Source organism: Coregonus clupeaformis, unplaced genomic scaffold (genome assembly GCF_020615455.1).
Source record: "Coregonus clupeaformis isolate EN_2021a unplaced genomic scaffold, ASM2061545v1 scaf3395, whole genome shotgun sequence".
Lineage (NCBI taxonomy): Eukaryota > Metazoa > Chordata > Actinopteri > Salmoniformes > Salmonidae > Coregonus > Coregonus clupeaformis.
In genome coordinates this window covers 1-15860 of record NW_025536849.1, presented here as the reverse complement: position 1 = coordinate 15860, position 15860 = coordinate 1, and the positions used below count along the sequence as shown (strand labels likewise).

The 15860-nt window shown below is 39.6% G+C and overlaps 9 non-coding genes across 9 annotated transcripts; all 9 read right to left on the bottom strand.

Moving 5' to 3' along the window:
• Positions 1-1210: 1210 nt before the first annotated feature.
• Positions 1211-1374, bottom strand: LOC121565146. Its single transcript, XR_006660720.1, has one exon. It is a non-coding gene; the product is annotated as a U1 spliceosomal RNA (small nuclear RNA).
• Positions 1375-2980: 1606 nt separating this feature from the next.
• On the bottom strand, positions 2981-3144 carry LOC121565409. Its single transcript, XR_006000539.2, has one exon. It is a non-coding gene; the product is annotated as a U1 spliceosomal RNA (small nuclear RNA).
• Positions 3145-4751: 1607 nt separating this feature from the next.
• Positions 4752-4915, bottom strand: LOC121565407. The gene has a single exon (XR_006000537.2). It is a non-coding gene; the product is annotated as a U1 spliceosomal RNA (small nuclear RNA).
• A 1606-nt stretch (positions 4916-6521) lies between these two features.
• Positions 6522-6685, bottom strand: LOC121565406. The gene has a single exon (XR_006660727.1). It is a non-coding gene; the product is annotated as a U1 spliceosomal RNA (small nuclear RNA).
• A 1606-nt stretch (positions 6686-8291) lies between these two features.
• On the bottom strand, positions 8292-8455 carry LOC121565150. Its single transcript, XR_006000425.1, has one exon. It is a non-coding gene; the product is annotated as a U1 spliceosomal RNA (small nuclear RNA).
• Positions 8456-10060: 1605 nt separating this feature from the next.
• On the bottom strand, positions 10061-10224 carry LOC121565154. Its single transcript, XR_006000429.2, has one exon. It is a non-coding gene; the product is annotated as a U1 spliceosomal RNA (small nuclear RNA).
• Positions 10225-11831: 1607 nt separating this feature from the next.
• Positions 11832-11994, bottom strand: LOC123489875. Its single transcript, XR_006660725.1, has one exon. It is a non-coding gene; the product is annotated as a U1 spliceosomal RNA (small nuclear RNA).
• Positions 11995-13600: 1606 nt separating this feature from the next.
• Positions 13601-13764, bottom strand: LOC123489876. Its single transcript, XR_006660726.1, has one exon. It is a non-coding gene; the product is annotated as a U1 spliceosomal RNA (small nuclear RNA).
• A 1610-nt stretch (positions 13765-15374) lies between these two features.
• LOC123489873 lies at positions 15375-15536 on the bottom strand. Its single transcript, XR_006660723.1, has one exon. It is a non-coding gene; the product is annotated as a U1 spliceosomal RNA (small nuclear RNA).
• Between the last annotated feature and the right edge of the window lie 324 nt (positions 15537-15860).

Below are 15860 nucleotides of genomic sequence, written 5' to 3'. Positions count from 1 at the left end.
GCAGTTCCACTATGGAACACTAGTGGGCACACTCCCCAGTCCCACACACTCACCCATACAGGCACATTGAAACAGGGACCACTGATAAAGCGTTAGAATTACAGAGTATAGTCAAAGATTACTTATAACTAAACCAAGATAGACCACAGCCTGACGTTTCCAATGGGAACTAATGAGCCACAGTGGGCAGAACAAGCAAGGAGGGGGCAGAGCCAAGCACGAGCTAGCGAGATCCTATTGGCGCGTTCTAGCATTTTTTTAGCACATTTGTACATTAATGGTTGGTTAAGACGGGACCCACGAGTGCACTTTGATAGCCTATGCAATAACTATTCAAATGACCGGTGATTTCTTGGTTCTTTGAGGTACACTGTATTTTCAGATGACAACGAAAGTATTTCGATGAAGTTTGGTGAAGAAATCTTTAATATATAAACAGTCATTTTTTCACAGAGCACATCCATAATGCAGAATGTCACATACATAATGGTACATTTTCCTCTCTAAAGTTTATATGACAATTTCTATATTTTCATCATTGTTGTTTTTGTGTGTTGCCAAGCCTTTATTTTCAAAGTGACTATTAATATTTTACCCTAAGACTTTGACATTCAAAGACGTTTGGGGGCGGCAGATTGCTTAGTGGTTAAGAGTGTTTTGCTAGTAACCGAAAGATCGCTGGTTCTAATCCCCGAGCTGACTAGGTGAAAAATCTGTTGATGTACCCTTGAGCAAGGCACTTAACCCTAATTGCTCCTGTAAATTGCTCTGGATAAGAGCGTCTGCTAAATGACTAAAATGTAATGTAAATATTTGCTGATGTGTCTATTCTCCCCAAAATGCCTGTCCATTTCCGTCACATCCATAACACAAGTTCTGTTGTTCTGTTACTTCAAACTGGTATTACTTAGAACTTTTTATTTTTATGTCTACACTTCCCCCATAATTAATAGCATACCATTTTCATTAATTATGCTAAAATGTACAATTGACAAACAGTTGTATTTTACTTCTTTTTCTAACAGTAGAAAACAGCACATGAATCGGATTCAGCATCGACAGACTGTTGATTCTTGAACCCCTAAACAGCAGAGCTGCTACAAACGCTAAAACCAGGAAGAGGCCGAACATTTCCCCAAACCAATCAAGAAATTCGAGCATCAAAAAGACGAACCAGTCTTATCCACAATTTATTTTTTTACAATGAAATCAGGGGAGAGCGCGAACGCAGTCCCCCACTACCAGAAATTATGCAATCGAGATTTCCACATTTGGGAAATTCGCAGGGGTCAGCACAGCCAGAGTGCAATGGCTGAGCCTCACCCTGGGTGAACCGCCTTCTTGATCACGGTATCTCCCTTGCCAGGTAAGTATGAGTTGTACACGGTCAATGTGGGATAGTCCTTCCCGTGCGAACGTTTTAGGTTCATGGTTTTAGCACCACGGCTATTGACAGAAAAACAAGTAATTTCAATGGACGTTCAGTGCTATTTTGTCTACTTGTAGATGGAGAGGTGAAAACACGTTTTAACTGTTATTTTACTCGTAAATGATGAGTGTTTCGCAATTTTCCCAGGATGCAATTCTGTAGAAATTATCGTAACAAAACATTTTTATTAAACGTCTGTCTGATAGCCGAAAGTACAATACATTATTATAAATAACCCTGAGTACAACCAAAACACACATAAAGCCAAGTGAATGGAATTTGTGATTTTATTTAGCTTTTCTCGTCTCGTGGTTCTTTTGTCTTCGAGAGATAAGCCAGACTGCAGTTCCACTATGGAACACTAGTGGGCACACTCCCCAGTCCCACACACTCACCCATACAGGCACATTGAAACAGGGACCACTGATAAAGCGTTAGAATTACAGAGTATAGTCAAAGATTACTTATAACTAAACCAAGATAGACCACAGCCTGACGTTTCCAATGGGAACTAATGAGCCACAGTGGGCAGAACAAGCAAGGAGGGGGCAGAGCCAAGCACGAGCTAGCGAGATCCTATTGGCGCGTTTCTAGCATTTTTTTAGCACATTTGTACATTAATGGTTGGTTAAGACGGGACCCACGAGTGCACTTTGATAGCCTATGCAATAACTATTCAAATGACCGGTGATTTCTTGGTTCTTTGAGGTACACTGTATTTTCAGATGACAACGAAAGTATTTCGATGAAGTTTGGTGAAGAAATCTTTAATATATAAACAGTCATTTTTTCACAGAGCACATCCATAATGCAGAATGTCACATACATAATGGTACATTTTCCTCTCTAAAGTTTATATGACAATTTCTATATTTTCATCATTGTTGTTTTTGTGTGTTGCCAAGCCTTTATTTTCAAAGTGACTATTAATATTTTACCCTAAGACTTTGACATTCAAAGACGTTTGGGGGCGGCAGATTGCTTAGTGGTTAAGAGTGTTTTGCTAGTAACCGAAAGATCGCTGGTTCTAATCCCCGAGCTGACTAGGTGAAAAATCTGTTGATGTACCCTTGAGCAAGGCACTTAACCCTAATTGCTCCTGTAAATTGCTCTGGATAAGAGCGTCTGCTAAATGACTAAAATGTAATGTAAATATTTGCTGATGTGTCTATTCTCCCCAAAATGCCTGTCCATTTCCGTCACATCCATAACACAAGTTCTGTTGTTCTGTTACTTCAAACTGGTATTACTTAGAACTTTTTATTTTTATGTCTACACTTCCCCCATAATTAATAGCATACCATTTTCATTAATTATGCTAAAATGTACAATTGACAAACAGTTGTATTTTACTTCTTTTTCTAACAGTAGAAAACAGCACATGAATCGGATTCAGCATCGACAGACTGTTGATTCTTGAACCCCTAAACAGCAGAGCTGCTACAAACGCTAAAACCAGGAAGAGGCCGAACATTTCCCCAAACCAATCAAGAAATTCGAGCATCAAAAAGACGAACCAGTCTTATCCACAATTTATTTTTTACAATGAAATCAGGGAGAGCGCGAACGCAGTCCCCCACTACCAGAAATTATGCAATCGAGATTTCCACATTTGGGAAATTCGCAGGGGTCAGCACAGCCAGAGTGCAATGGCTGAGCCTCACCCTGGGTGAACCGCCTTCTTGATCACGGTATCTCCCTTGCCAGGTAAGTATGAGTTGTACACGGTCAATGTGGGATAGTCCTTCCCGTGCGAACGTTTTAGGTTCATGGTTTTAGCACCACGGCTATTGACAGAAAAACAAGTAATTTCAATGGACGTTCAGTGCTATTTTGTCTACTTGTAGATGGAGAGGTGAAAACACGTTTTAACTGTTATTTTACTCGTAAATGATGAGTGTTTCGCAATTTTCCCAGGATGCAATTCTGTAGAAATTATCGTAACAAAACATTTTTATTAAACGTCTGTCTGATAGCCGAAAGTACAATACATTATTATAAATAACCCTGAGTACAACCAAAACACACATAAAGCCAAGTGAATGGAATTTGTGATTTTATTTAGCTTTTCTCGTCTCGTGGTTCTTTTGTCTTCGAGAGATAAGCCAGACTGCAGTTCCACTATGGAACACTAGTGGGCACACTCCCCAGTCCCACACACTCACCCATACAGGCACATTGAAACAGGGACCACTGATAAAGCGTTAGAATTACAGAGTATAGTCAAAGATTACTTATAACTAAACCAAGATAGACCACAGCCTGACGTTTCCAATGGGAACTAATGAGCCACAGTGGGCAGAACAAGCAAGGAGGGGGCAGAGCCAAGCACGAGCTAGCGAGATCCTATTGGCGCGTTCTAGCATTTTTTTAGCACATTTGTACATTAATGGTTGGTTAAGACGGGACCCACGAGTGCACTTTGATAGCCTATGCAATAACTATTCAAATGACCGGTGATTTCTTGGTTCTTTGAGGTACACTGTATTTTCAGATGACAACGAAAGTATTTCGATGAAGTTTGGTGAAGAAATCTTTAATATATAAACAGTCATTTTTTCACAGAGCACATCCATAATGCAGAATGTCACATACATAATGGTACATTTTCCTCTCTAAAGTTTATATGACAATTTCTATATTTTCATCATTGTTGTTTTTGTGTGTTGCCAAGCCTTTATTTTCAAAGTGACTATTAATATTTTACCCTAAGACTTTGACATTCAAAGACGTTTGGGGGCGGCAGATTGCTTAGTGGTTAAGAGTGTTTTGCTAGTAACCGAAAGATCGCTGGTTCTAATCCCCGAGCTGACTAGGTGAAAAATCTGTTGATGTACCCTTGAGCAAGGCACTTAACCCTAATTGCTCCTGTAAATTGCTCTGGATAAGAGCGTCTGCTAAATGACTAAAATGTAATGTAAATATTTGCTGATGTGTCTATTCTCCCCAAAATGCCTGTCCATTTCCGTCACATCCATAACACAAGTTCTGTTGTTCTGTTACTTCAAACTGGTATTACTTAGAACTTTTTATTTTTATGTCTACACTTCCCCCATAATTAATAGCATACCATTTTCATTAATTATGCTAAAATGTACAATTGACAAACAGTTGTATTTTACTTCTTTTTCTAACAGTAGAAAACAGCACATGAATCGGATTCAGCATCGACAGACTGTTGATTCTTGAACCCCCTAAACAGCAGAGCTGCTACAAACGCTAAAACCAGGAAGAGGCCGAACATTTCCCCAAACCAATCAAGAAATTCGAGCATCAAAAAGACGAACCAGTCTTATCCACAATTTATTTTTTACAATGAAATCAGGGGAGAGCGCGAACGCAGTCCCCCACTACCAGAAATTATGCAATCGAGATTTCCACATTTGGGAAATTCGCAGGGGTCAGCACAGCCAGAGTGCAATGGCTGAGCCTCACCCTGGGTGAACCGCCTTCTTGATCACGGTATCTCCCTTGCCAGGTAAGTATGAGTTGTACACGGTCAATGTGGGATAGTCCTTCCCGTGCGAACGTTTTAGGTTCATGGTTTTAGCACCACGGCTATTGACAGAAAAACAAGTAATTTCAATGGACGTTCAGTGCTATTTTGTCTACTTGTAGATGGAGAGGTGAAAACACGTTTTAACTGTTATTTTACTCGTAAATGATGAGTGTTTCGCAATTTTCCCAGGATGCAATTCTGTAGAAATTATCGTAACAAAACATTTTTATTAAACGTCTGTCTGATAGCCGAAAGTACAATACATTATTATAAATAACCCTGAGTACAACCAAAACACACATAAAGCCAAGTGAATGGAATTTGTGATTTTATTTAGCTTTTCTCGTCTCGTGGTTCTTTTGTCTTCGAGAGATAAGCCAGACTGCAGTTCCACTATGGAACACTAGTGGGCACACTCCCCAGTCCCACACACTCACCCATACAGGCACATTGAAACAGGGACCACTGATAAAGCGTTAGAATTACAGAGTATAGTCAAAGATTACTTATAACTAAACCAAGATAGACCACAGCCTGACGTTTCCAATGGGAACTAATGAGCCACAGTGGGCAGAACAAGCAAGGAGGGGGCAGAGCCAAGCACGAGCTAGCGAGATCCTATTGGCGCGTTCTAGCATTTTTTTAGCACATTTGTACATTAATGGTTGGTTAAGACGGGACCCACGAGTGCACTTTGATAGCCTATGCAATAACTATTCAAATGACCGGTGATTTCTTGGTTCTTTGAGGTACACTGTATTTTCAGATGACAACGAAAGTATTTCGATGAAGTTTGGTGAAGAAATCTTTAATATATAAACAGTCATTTTTTCACAGAGCACATCCATAATGCAGAATGTCACATACATAATGGTACATTTTCCTCTCTAAAGTTTATATGACAATTTCTATATTTTCATCATTGTTGTTTTTGTGTGTTGCCAAGCCTTTATTTTCAAAGTGACTATTAATATTTTACCCTAAGACTTTGACATTCAAAGACGTTTGGGGCGGCAGATTGCTTAGTGGTTAAGAGTGTTTTGCTAGTAACCGAAAGATCGCTGGTTCTAATCCCCGAGCTGACTAGGTGAAAAATCTGTTGATGTACCCTTGAGCAAGGCACTTAACCCTAATTGCTCCTGTAAATTGCTCTGGATAAGAGCGTCTGCTAAATGACTAAAATGTAATGTAAATATTTGCTGATGTGTCTATTCTCCCCAAAATGCCTGTCCATTTCCGTCACATCCATAACACAAGTTCTGTTGTTCTGTTACTTCAAACTGGTATTACTTAGAACTTTTTATTTTTATGTCTACACTTCCCCCATAATTAATAGCATACCATTTTCATTAATTATGCTAAAATGTACAATTGACAAACAGTTGTATTTTACTTCTTTTTCTAACAGTAGAAAACAGCACATGAATCGGATTCAGCATCGACAGACTGTTGATTCTTGAACCCCTAAACAGCAGAGCTGCTACAAACGCTAAAACCAGGAAGAGGCCGAACATTTCCCCAAACCAATCAAGAAATTCGAGCATCAAAAAGACGAACCAGTCTTATCCACAATTTATTTTTTTACAATGAAATCAGGGGAGAGCGCGAACGCAGTCCCCCACTACCAGAAATTATGCAATCGAGATTTCCACATTTGGGAAATTCGCAGGGGTCAGCACAGCCAGAGTGCAATGGCTGAGCCTCACCCTGGGTGAACCGCCTTCTTGATCACGGTATCTCCCTTGCCAGGTAAGTATGAGTTGTACACGGTCAATGTGGGATAGTCCTTCCCGTGCGAACGTTTTAGGTTCATGGTTTTAGCACCACGGCTATTGACAGAAAAACAAGTAATTTCAATGGACGTTCAGTGCTATTTTGTCTACTTGTAGATGGAGAGGTGAAAACACGTTTTAACTGTTATTTTACTCGTAAATGATGAGTGTTTCGCAATTTTCCCAGGATGCAATTCTGTAGAAATTATCGTAACAAAACATTTTTATTAAACGTCTGTCTGATAGCCGAAAGTACAATACATTATTATAAATAACCCTGAGTACAACCAAAACACACATAAAGCCAAGTGAATGGAATTTGTGATTTTATTTAGCTTTTCTCGTCTCGTGGTTCTTTTGTCTTCGAGAGATAAGCCAGACTGCAGTTCCACTATGGAACACTAGTGGGCACACTCCCCAGTCCCACACACTCACCCATACAGGCACATTGAAACAGGGACCACTGATAAAGCGTTAGAATTACAGAGTATAGTCAAAGATTACTTATAACTAAACCAAGATAGACCACAGCCTGACGTTTCCAATGGGAACTAATGAGCCACAGTGGGCAGAACAAGCAAGGAGGGGGCAGAGCCAAGCACGAGCTAGCGAGATCCTATTGGCGCGTTCTAGCATTTTTTTAGCACATTTGTACATTAATGGTTGGTTAAGACGGGACCCACGAGTGCACTTTGATAGCCTATGCAATAACTATTCAAATGACCGGTGATTTCTTGGTTCTTTGAGGTACACTGTATTTTCAGATGACAACGAAAGTATTTCGATGAAGTTTGGTGAAGAAATCTTTAATATATAAACAGTCATTTTTTCACAGAGCACATCCATAATGCAGAATGTCACATACATAATGGTACATTTTCCTCTCTAAAGTTTATATGACAATTTCTATATTTTCATCATTGTTGTTTTTGTGTGTTGCCAAGCCTTTATTTTCAAAGTGACTATTAATATTTTACCCTAAGACTTTGACATTCAAAGACGTTTGGGGCGGCAGATTGCTTAGTGGTTAAGAGTGTTTTGCTAGTAACCGAAAGATCGCTGGTTCTAATCCCCGAGCTGACTAGGTGAAAAATCTGTTGATGTACCCTTGAGCAAGGCACTTAACCCTAATTGCTCCTGTAAATTGCTCTGGATAAGAGCGTCTGCTAAATGACTAAAATGTAATGTAAATATTTGCTGATGTGTCTATTCTCCCCAAAATGCCTGTCCATTTCCGTCACATCCATAACACAAGTTCTGTTGTTCTGTTACTTCAAACTGGTATTACTTAGAACTTTTTATTTTTATGTCTACACTTCCCCCATAATTAATAGCATACCATTTTCATTAATTATGCTAAAATGTACAATTGACAAACAGTTGTATTTTACTTCTTTTTCTAACAGTAGAAAACAGCACATGAATCGGATTCAGCATCGACAGACTGTTGATTCTTGAACCCCTAAACAGCAGAGCTGCTACAAACGCTAAAACCAGGAAGAGGCCGAACATTTCCCCAAACCAATCAAGAAATTCGAGCATCAAAAAGACGAACCAGTCTTATCCACAATTTATTTTTTTACAATGAAATCAGGGGAGAGCGCGAACGCAGTCCCCCACTACCAGAAATTATGCAATCGAGATTTCCACATTTGGGAAATTCGCAGGGGTCAGCACAGCCAGAGTGCAATGGCTGAGCCTCACCCTGGGTGAACCGCCTTCTTGATCACGGTATCTCCCTTGCCAGGTAAGTATGAGTTGTACACGGTCAATGTGGGATAGTCCTTCCCGTGCGAACGTTTTAGGTTCATGGTTTTAGCACCACGGCTATTGACAGAAAAACAAGTAATTTCAATGGACGTTCAGTGCTATTTTGTCTACTTGTAGATGGAGAGGTGAAAACACGTTTTAACTGTTATTTTACTCGTAAATGATGAGTGTTTCGCAATTTTCCCAGGATGCAATTCTGTAGAAATTATCGTAACAAAACATTTTTATTAAACGTCTGTCTGATAGCCGAAAGTACAATACATTATTATAAATAACCCTGAGTACAACCAAAACACACATAAAGCCAAGTGAATGGAATTTGTGATTTTATTTAGCTTTTCTCGTCTCGTGGTTCTTTTGTCTTCGAGAGATAAGCCAGACTGCAGTTCCACTATGGAACACTAGTGGGCACACTCCCCAGTCCCACACACTCACCCATACAGGCACATTGAAACAGGGACCACTGATAAAGCGTTAGAATTACAGAGTATAGTCAAAGATTACTTATAACTAAACCAAGATAGACCACAGCCTGACGTTTCCAATGGGAACTAATGAGCCACAGTGGGCAGAACAAGCAAGGAGGGGGCAGAGCCAAGCACGAGCTAGCGAGATCCTATTGGCGCGTTCTAGCATTTTTTAGCACATTTGTACATTAATGGTTGGTTAAGACGGGACCCACGAGTGCACTTTGATAGCCTATGCAATAACTATTCAAATGACCGGTGATTTCTTGGTTCTTTGAGGTACACTGTATTTTCAGATGACAACGAAAGTATTTCGATGAAGTTTGGTGAAGAAATCTTTAATATATAAACAGTCATTTTTTCACAGAGCACATCCATAATGCAGAATGTCACATACATAATGGTACATTTTCCTCTCTAAAGTTTATATGACAATTTCTATATTTTCATCATTGTTGTTTTTGTGTGTTGCCAAGCCTTTATTTTCAAAGTGACTATTAATATTTTACCCTAAGACTTTGACATTCAAAGACGTTTGGGGCGGCAGATTGCTTAGTGGTTAAGAGTGTTTTGCTAGTAACCGAAAGATCGCTGGTTCTAATCCCCGAGCTGACTAGGTGAAAAATCTGTTGATGTACCCTTGAGCAAGGCACTTAACCCTAATTGCTCCTGTAAATTGCTCTGGATAAGAGCGTCTGCTAAATGACTAAAATGTAATGTAAATATTTGCTGATGTGTCTATTCTCCCCAAAATGCCTGTCCATTTCCGTCACATCCATAACACAAGTTCTGTTGTTCTGTTACTTCAAACTGGTATTACTTAGAACTTTTTATTTTTATGTCTACACTTCCCCCATAATTAATAGCATACCATTTTCATTAATTATGCTAAAATGTACAATTGACAAACAGTTGTATTTTACTTCTTTTTCTAACAGTAGAAAACAGCACATGAATCGGATTCAGCATCGACAGACTGTTGATTCTTGAACCCCTAAACAGCAGAGCTGCTACAAACGCTAAAACCAGGAAGAGGCCGAACATTTCCCCAAACCAATCAAGAAATTCGAGCATCAAAAAGACGAACCAGTCTTATCCACAATTTATTTTTTTACAATGAAATCAGGGGAGAGCGCGAACGCAGTCCCCCACTACCAGAAATTATGCAATCGAGATTTCCACATTTGGGAAATTCGCAGGGGTCAGCACAGCCAGAGTGCAATGGCTGAGCCTCACCCTGGGTGAACCGCCTTCTTGATCACGGTATCTCCCTTGCCAGGTAAGTATGAGTTGTACACGGTCAATGTGGGATAGTCCTTCCCGTGCGAACGTTTTAGGTTCATGGTTTTAGCACCACGGCTATTGACAGAAAAACAAGTAATTTCAATGGACGTTCAGTGCTATTTTGTCTACTTGTAGATGGAGAGGTGAAAACACGTTTTAACTGTTATTTTACTCGTAAATGATGAGTGTTTCGCAATTTTCCCAGGATGCAATTCTGTAGAAATTATCGTAACAAAACATTTTTATTAAACGTCTGTCTGATAGCCGAAAGTACAATACATTATTATAAATAACCCTGAGTACAACCAAAACACACATAAAGCCAAGTGAATGGAATTTGTGATTTTATTTAGCTTTTCTCGTCTCGTGGTTCTTTTGTCTTCGAGAGATAAGCCAGACTGCAGTTCCACTATGGAACACTAGTGGGCACACTCCCCAGTCCCACACACTCACCCATACAGGCACATTGAAACAGGGACCACTGATAAAGCGTTAGAATTACAGAGTATAGTCAAAGATTACTTATAACTAAACCAAGATAGACCACAGCCTGACGTTTCCAATGGGAACTAATGAGCCACAGTGGGCAGAACAAGCAAGGAGGGGGCAGAGCCAAGCACGAGCTAGCGAGATCCTATTGGCGCGTTCTAGCATTTTTTTAGCACATTTGTACATTAATGGTTGGTTAAGACGGGACCCACGAGTGCACTTTGATAGCCTATGCAATAACTATTCAAATGACCGGTGATTTCTTGGTTCTTTGAGGTACACTGTATTTTCAGATGACAACGAAAGTATTTCGATGAAGTTTGGTGAAGAAATCTTTAATATATAAACAGTCATTTTTTCACAGAGCACATCCATAATGCAGAATGTCACATACATAATGGTACATTTTCCTCTCTAAAGTTTATATGACAATTTCTATATTTTCATCATTGTTGTTTTTGTGTGTTGCCAAGCCTTTATTTTCAAAGTGACTATTAATATTTTACCCTAAGACTTTGACATTCAAAGACGTTTGGGGCGGCAGATTGCTTAGTGGTTAAGAGTGTTTTGCTAGTAACCGAAAGATCGCTGGTTCTAATCCCCGAGCTGACTAGGTGAAAAATCTGTTGATGTACCCTTGAGCAAGGCACTTAACCCTAATTGCTCCTGTAAATTGCTCTGGATAAGAGCGTCTGCTAAATGACTAAAATGTAATGTAAATATTTGCTGATGTGTCTATTCTCCCCAAAATGCCTGTCCATTTCCGTCACATCCATAACACAAGTTCTGTTGTTCTGTTACTTCAAACTGGTATTACTTAGAACTTTTTATTTTTATGTCTACACTTCCCCCCATAATTAATAGCATACCATTTTCATTAATTATGCTAAAATGTACAATTGACAAACAGTTGTATTTTACTTCTTTTTCTAACAGTAGAAAACAGCACATGAATCGGATTCAGCATCGACAGACTGTTGATTCTTGAACCCCTAAACAGCAGAGCTGCTACAAACGCTAAAACCAGGAAGAGGCCGAACATTTCCCCAAACCAATCAAGAAATTCGAGCATCAAAAAGACGAACCAGTCTTATCCACAATTTATTTTTTTACAATGAAATCAGGGGAGAGCGCGAACGCAGTCCCCCACTACCAGAAATTATGCAATCGAGATTTCCACATTTGGGAAATTCGCAGGGGTCAGCACAGCCAGAGTGCAATGGCTGAGCCTCACCCTGGGTGAACCGCCTTCTTGATCACGGTATCTCCCTGCCAGGTAAGTATGAGTTGTACACGGTCAATGTGGGATAGTCCTTCCCGTGCGAACGTTTTAGGTTCATGGTTTTAGCACCACGGCTATTGACAGAAAAACAAGTAATTTCAATGGACGTTCAGTGCTATTTTGTCTACTTGTAGATGGAGAGGTGAAAACACGTTTTAACTGTTATTTTACTCGTAAATGATGAGTGTTTCGCAATTTTCCCAGGATGCAATTCTGTAGAAATTATCGTAACAAAACATTTTTATTAAACGTCTGTCTGATAGCCGAAAGTACAATACATTATTATAAATAACCCTGAGTACAACCAAAACACACATAAAGCCAAGTGAATGGAATTTGTGATTTTATTTAGCTTTTCTCGTCTCGTGGTTCTTTTGTCTTCGAGAGATAAGCCAGACTGCAGTTCCACTATGGAACACTAGTGGGCACACTCCCCAGTCCCACACACTCACCCATACAGGCACATTGAAACAGGGACCACTGATAAAGCGTTAGAATTACAGAGTATAGTCAAAGATTACTTATAACTAAACCAAGATAGACCACAGCCTGACGTTTCCAATGGGAACTAATGAGCCACAGTGGGCAGAACAAGCAAGGAGGGGGCAGAGCCAAGCACGAGCTAGCGAGATCCTATTGGCGCGTTTCTAGCATTTTTTTAGCACATTTGTACATTAATGGTTGGTTAAGACGGGACCCACGAGTGCACTTTGATAGCCTATGCAATAACTATTCAAATGACCGGTGATTTCTTGGTTCTTTGAGGTACACTGTATTTTCAGATGACAACGAAAGTATTTCGATGAAGTTTGGTGAAGAAATCTTTAATATATAAACAGTCATTTTTTCACAGAGCACATCCATAATGCAGAATGTCACATACATAATGGTACATTTTCCTCTCTAAAGTTTATATGACAATTTCTATATTTTCATCATTGTTGTTTTTGTGTGTTGCCAAGCCTTTATTTTCAAAGTGACTATTAATATTTTACCCTAAGACTTTGACATTCAAAGACGTTTGGGGCGGCAGATTGCTTAGTGGTTAAGAGTGTTTTGCTAGTAACCGAAAGATCGCTGGTTCTAATCCCCGAGCTGACTAGGTGAAAAATCTGTTGATGTACCCTTGAGCAAGGCACTTAACCCTAATTGCTCCTGTAAATTGCTCTGGATAAGAGCGTCTGCTAAATGACTAAAATGTAATGTAAATATTTGCTGATGTGTCTATTCTCCCCAAAATGCCTGTCCATTTCCGTCACATCCATAACACAAGTTCTGTTGTTCTGTTACTTCAAACTGGTATTACTTAGAACTTTTTATTTTTATGTCTACACTTCCCCCATAATTAATAGCATACCATTTTCATTAATTATGCTAAAATGTACAATTGACAAACAGTTGTATTTTACTTCTTTTTCTAACAGTAGAAAACAGCACATGAATCGGATTCAGCATCGACAGACTGTTGATTCTTGAACCCCTAAACAGCAGAGCTGCTACAAACGCTAAAACCAGGAAGAGGCCGAACATTTCCCCAAACCAATCAAGAAATTCGAGCATCAAAAAGACGAACCAGTCTTATCCACAATTTATTTTTTTACAATGAAATCAGGGAGAGCGCAACGCAGTCCCCCACTACCAGAAATTATGCAATCGAGATTTCCACATTTGGGAAATTCGCAGGGGTCAGCACAGCCAGAGTGCAATGGCTGAGCCTCACCCTGGGTGAACCGCCTTCTTGATCACGGTATCTCCCTTTGCCAGGTAAGTATGAGTTGTACACGGTCAATGTGGGATAGTCCTTCCCGTGCGAACGTTTTAGGTTCATGGTTTTAGCACCACGGCTATTGACAGAAAAACAAGTAATTTCAATGGACGTTCAGTGCTATTTTGTCTACTTGTAGATGGAGAGGTGAAAACACGTTTTAACTGTTATTTTACTCGTAAATGATGAGTGTTTCGCAATTTTCCCAGGATGCAATTCTGTAGAAATTATCGTAACAAAACATTTTTATTAAACGTCTGTCTGATAGCCGAAAGTACAATACATTATTATAAATAACCCTGAGTACAACCAAAACACACATAAAGCCAAGTGAATGGAATTTGTGATTTTATTTAGCTTTTCTCGTCTCGTGGTTCTTTTGTCTTCGAGAGATAAGCCAGACTGCAGTTCCACTATGGAACACTAGTGGGCACACTCCCCAGTCCCACACACTCACCCATACAGGCACATTGAAACAGGGACCACTGATAAAGCGTTAGAATTACAGAGTATAGTCAAAGATTACTTATAACTAAACCAAGATAGACCACAGCCTGACGTTTCCAATGGGAACTAATGAGCCACAGTGGGCAGAACAAGCAAGGAGGGGGCAGAGCCAAGCACGAGCTAGCGAGATCCTATTGGCGCCGTTTCTAGCATTTTTTTAGCACATTTGTACATTAATGGTTGGTTAAGACGGGACCCACGAGTGCACTTTGATAGCCTATGCAATAACTATTCAAATGACCGGTGATTTCTTGGTTCTTTGAGGTACACTGTATTTTCAGATGACAACGAAAGTATTTCGATGAAGTTTGGTGAAGAAATCTTTAATATATAAACAGTCATTTTTTCACAGAGCACATCCATAATGCAGAATGTCACATACATAATGGTACATTTTCCTCTCTAAAGTTTATATGACAATTTCTATATTTTCATCATTGTTGTTTTTGTGTGTTGCCAAGCCTTTATTTTCAAAGTGACTATTAATATTTTACCCTAAGACTTTGACATTCAAAGACGTTTGGGGCGGCAGATTGCTTAGTGGTTAAGAGAGTGTTTTGCTAGTAACCGAAAGATCGCTGGTTCTAATCCCCGAGCTGACTAGGTGAAAAATCTGTTGATGTACCCTTGAGCAAGGCACTTAACCCTAATTGCTCCTGTAAATTGCTCTGGATAAGAGCGTCTGCTAAATGACTAAAATGTAATGTAAATATTTGCTGATGTGTCTATTCTCCCCAAAATGCCTGTCCATTTCCGTCACATCCATAACACAAGTTCTGTTGTTCTGTTACTTCAAACTGGTATTACTTAGAACTTTTTATTTTTATGTCTACACTTCCCCCATAATTAATAGCATACCATTTTCATTAATTATGCTAAAATGTACAATTGACAAACAGTTGTATTTTACTTCTTTTCTAACAGTAGAAAACAGCACATGAATCGGATTCAGCATCGACAGACTGTTGATTCTTGAACCCCTAAACAGCAGAGCTGCTACAAACGCTAAAACCAGGAAGAGGCCGAACATTTCCCCAAACCAATCAAGAAATTCGAGCATCAAAAAGACGAACCAGTCTTATCCACAATTTATTTTTTTACAATGAAATCAGGGGAGAGCGCGAACGCAGTCCCCACTACCAGAAATTATGCAATCGAGATTTCCACATTTGGGAAATTCGCAGGGGTCAGCACAGCCAGAGTGCAATGGCTGAGCCTCACCCTGGGTGAACCGCCTTCTTGATCACGGTATCTCCCTTGCCAGGTAAGTATGAGTTGTACACGGTCAATGTGGGATAGTCCTTCCCGTGGCGAACGTTTTAGGTTCATGGTTTTAGCACCACGGCTATTGACAGAAAAACAAGTAATTTCAATGGACGTTCAGTGCTATTTTGTCTACTTGTAGATGGAGAGGTGAAAACACGTTTTTAACTGTTATTTTACTCGTGAATGATGAGTGTTTCCGCAATTTTCCCAGGATGCAATTCTGTAGAAATTATCGTAACAAAACATTTTTATTAAACGTCTGTCTGATAGCCGAAAGTACAATACATTATTATAAATAACCCTGAGTACAACCAAAACACACATAAAGCC